Source organism: Euphorbia lathyris, chromosome 3, assembly GCF_963576675.1.
Source record: "Euphorbia lathyris chromosome 3, ddEupLath1.1, whole genome shotgun sequence".
NCBI lineage: Eukaryota > Viridiplantae > Streptophyta > Magnoliopsida > Malpighiales > Euphorbiaceae > Euphorbia > Euphorbia lathyris.
The window spans coordinates 26,419,328-26,423,821 of NC_088912.1; the positions used below are offsets into that span (position 1 = coordinate 26,419,328).

General features: G+C 33.8%; 1 pseudogene; it reads right to left on the reverse strand.

The window, feature by feature from the left end:
• Window positions 1-2,402: 2,402 nt before the first annotated feature.
• LOC136224645 (phospholipase A1-II 1-like) lies at window positions 2,403-3,968 on the reverse strand (annotated as a pseudogene).
• Window positions 3,969-4,494: the final 526 nt, after the last annotated feature.

The following is a 4,494-nucleotide window of genomic DNA, read 5'->3' on the forward strand; positions in this document are numbered from 1 at the left end:
AGATGATTTTCTATATTAAATAATTTATACTATTGTTTTTAGATATTATAATACATATTAATTGAATTTATATAATAATTTGTTGATTAACAAATAAAAAATACAGATCCGATTAATCCCCGGTTAATCTCCGACCAATCCTTGATTAATTCTTGAGGGCCATGTCCGTCTGACTAGCACGTAACGTTTTCTACAACCTTGGGAACCAAACATAAATCTGTCTCTAATTGAGGACTAAAGTTTTTCATTAACAATACTATTAATCACTAAGTACGTGAAAAGTCTTTGCCCACTCGGCACTTAATCTTAAAGACCTAATTTTATAGAAAACAATATGCCTTTATTTTTTAAGTGCAAAGTGTAACTTTTTTTTTTACCAAAAAGACAAAAGTGTTGTTACTACTTTTATCCCAACTCCTATTTACCTGTCCCAATCTTTCATCTTCCTCCTTTATAAGGGCAGCGAGCGGAGTTGGCAATAGTCTCATACTGATTCTGATTACTGGGTAGATTCACTTGCATCTTTTATTTCTAATGTACATCTCCAGGTTCATTAATGATAGTTTCTAGGCTTAATTGGAACCCAACCCCCTAAACTTATAACTTTTTTTCACCTGACCCCCTCAACTTAGGGGACAACCTCTCAACCCCATCAACTCTCCAAAAACATCATATACAACCTCTTACACCCATATGTTCGGTCAAAATATTGACCCGTGTAGAAAATGTGCTTGACTGTTGACCACACCAATGACATGTGTCATTTTTTTATTAAATTTTTTCATTGACACCCCTGCTCGGCGAGCAAGCCCATTTGTGCTCGGTGAGCAACTACCAGAGATGGATTTCGATCAGAATTCTTATGCAAGAATCCCAACTCCAATCAACTCGTAACACGTGGCATTTGTGTGGTCAGCAGTCAAGCGCGTTTTCCATACGGGTCAATATTTTGACCGAACATAGGAGTGTAAGAGGCTGTATGTGATGTTTTTGGAGAATTGAGGGGCTTGAGAGGTTGTCCCCTAAGTTGATGGGTCAGGTGAAAAAAAAGTTACAAGTTTAGGGGTTTGGGTGCCTATTAAGCCTAGTTTCTATCTATCTAAAAAAAGATAAACTCCTAAATCCATTTGGGCACAACAATAGTCATAAAAGTTTATGCTCATGTTTCTTTCGGCATTCAAAATTATGGTTCACCAAGTGGCTCTTTTGGCAGAGTTTCAATTTTTATTTATGTTTTTTTTTTCTTAACTTTTTTTTTGTTTGTTTTTCAGGTTTACCCCCATTTTCAGGTATTCCTTATTTTAGCTTCTTAATTTTTTTCATTTTTCATGGAAAACTTTATGGAATTTAGAGTTGCAAGTGCTCGACCCAGACTACAGTTAAGCATGCATCTTTATTTAATGTTGTGTATCTGTCCACAAGTCTCCGAACCACAGCTAGAACCTGCATCTAATATATATTATATTATAATCAGTCTCAATTTAGTGAATTTCGTTGGCCATACATAGTTTTCTCTTTCTTCAGGCCAGTGGTCATTTTATGTTAAATCGAGACAAGTTGGCAGTTCATCGTGGCTTCTGTGGCTCGAGGGGAATTGTGAAGGAAGTAATGATAAATAAGATTTATTGTCTAGATAGGATTACTTTATATGTGTAATTAGAATTCTTAGCATGCGTAGCATTTTCTTATTTATATTAGTCCTAGTTACTTGCCTATATGTATATATATGCTTGTGTATGATTTATTTAAGGGTTAATTCAAAAATAAAAAAAAATCAACGTGGTTTCACGTTTTTGCAGATGGATACCTGTAGCTTTTTCCTAACAAAACAAGCCATGTTAAAATTGTTTAGTATCATATTTACTATGGAACCACATTTATTATTTTTCAAAATCGTTATTTTTGGAGTTTTCTCTTGCTAAACATTAACTTTCTATCTCATAAAAACAACAACACCTAAATGGACCCAAACCTAAAAAGTTGAAAAATTAAATGTCACATTATGTATATTTTGTTGTAAATTAACACAATGTCGAACCTTGGAGGGTTAGAGCTTGAATTTGAAGGCCTAGAAATACCCACGAGTACTTGTAACTCATTTGGTTTTCTTCAGGAACTTGTGTTTTGGGTATATCTTCTACTTTTATTTTCTGTGTTTTGATGTTTTTTATTATTTGATTATAACTGAATACTGACTAATAAGTGATATGTAATTCATGCGGATAAATTGATACAATAATTGGCATAGTTTGTAAAACAAAAACCGCATGTTTTACACAAATTAAAAAGACCTTTAATAGAACACAGTATAGTGTTTAGAAATGCTAAGTAGAAAGCAGAGCGAAATAGTACCATAATGATAATGAAATTGAGTGAAATACAAATTTAATTAGAAAGTATGGTAATGAATCTAGCGTGTTGAATAAGTTCTAGTAAGCATAAAACAACTTTTTCAATAATTTTGATAGGAGAAAGAAACTTGAGTTATTCTTAAAGGAGATAGTACAATGATAAATTACAAGATAAGAAACAGACACACACAGTCACAATCCTAAACCTTAAAAGGAAAAAGGGTTAGGAAAATAAAGAAAAAACACTTGAGAAATTGATGATTTAGAGTCCAAATTTAACTAGCATACACTTATATTTATTTGATAGATTAGGGGTATATGTGTAGTTTTTGGGTTAAATTTGGAGCTTATAGGTTTATAATTAAGAAAGAATTAGATCAGGAGGAGGAGGAGGAATGTAGTCATTGAGCTTCCAAAATCCATTCTCCATCTGAACCAAACCTTTATTGATAACAGAGGTCCACCAAGTGGGAGGCACCTTGTAAAGAGCATTCAAGAGATCATCATATTTGTTGACTAGTGCAACATCGAAATCAAATCCCAACTTGAAGTCATTTCCTTCTCCTTGGTAAGCAGCAATTCCATAGAAATGAAGGTTGAGATCATGCGACTGCACGTTGGTGTGTGTCTTTATGTCTGCTGAATTTTGGGTGTTAATGTAAAGCTGTACACCAACCTCTGAATATCCTTATTATTTCGAATGCGCAACAGATGAAGATTAGGCAGGGAATTAAACAATTCCAGAAATGTTTTGTCTCCAACGCGGGGGCAACCATAAACAAAAGCAGTGACTGGATATACGACCGAAGTAGAACCAGATGGCTTGTTATATCCATTGAAAACTATGTCCATTGCATTCAGAGTTGCAAGTGCTCCACCCAAACTATGACCTACTACAGTTATGCTCACATCTTCATTTAATGCTGAGTATTTGTCCACAAGTCTCCGAACCACAGCTAGAACCTGTATCCAATATATACTATATTATAGTCAGTCTTATTTATTTATGTGAAAGTGAAAGTGAAAGTGAAATACAAATAATATATACCTGTTCTCTAGCACTGGTTTTACTGTAAACTGAATTTGCACTTTTGTCAGTGTAGACATTGAGAAAACCCTGATGTACCTTTGCATTATTACCAGGAAAAACCTCTGGAGCTGAAGTCTGACAAAAGTTAATATTTTTTAACCATTCAATTGGCAACCTTGTTCCCCTCCAACATATCAGGATGTCTCTCCTGCCTAAAACAAGCTTTCCTTCATCGGTTGCAACAGCAACATACCCCATAAATGCAGATTGTCTTTTTGCCCAATCTCCAATTTCGACTTCTGATCTTGCATAAAAGCAGTCACTCACTTCGTATTTGAATGGATTCCCAAGTTCTAGTCCTGCCCGAATGAACAGTTCCTCCGTAGGAAATAAGCATAGTCCATACCCATCAGATTGTTCCACGCCATTGAAACAATCATTCACCGCACTAATTCTTTCACCGTACTGAACAAGATACCGCCGGAGATTATCGTCGATAGGGTCTAAAAGACCATTCCAATTGTTTTCAATGCCGCTAAGTGCCTTCCATTTTGATGCTATGCACTCCATTATGATATGATATATGCTTTTAATTTGTTTTTCTCTGATCTTCCTTCTTATTTGCACATATATATAGGTATCAAAATTAGTATTTTAATCAACACCAGATAAGGATCCATTATTAGAAAAATTATATCAGTTTATGTTTATCCAAATTAATCTGGATGTTCAACAGCCTAATCAAATTCAGAAATGTGATTTACATGTTTTTATAACATCTGTACTGTAAATATATACTTTATAGTCTAGTTACTCTGAAAAATTAAGGATAATATTCATTATATATCAACATTAACCCTTTCTTCTTCTTGTTTAACGTTTACTTATTTTTTTATACTTTTATTTCTCGTCTCATACCCACCCACGTTTTTATTTCTTTTTCATCTTGTTAATCACTTTCCAATTCTTTATCATCCTAGCTTCCAATATTATATATCATTCATCTTATCTTTTTGGTAGATTAACCAAAGAAATTCTATATTAATTAACTAAGCCTATATATAATAGGGATCCGAATTAATTAATTAAGCCTATATACAATGAGCTAGAGAT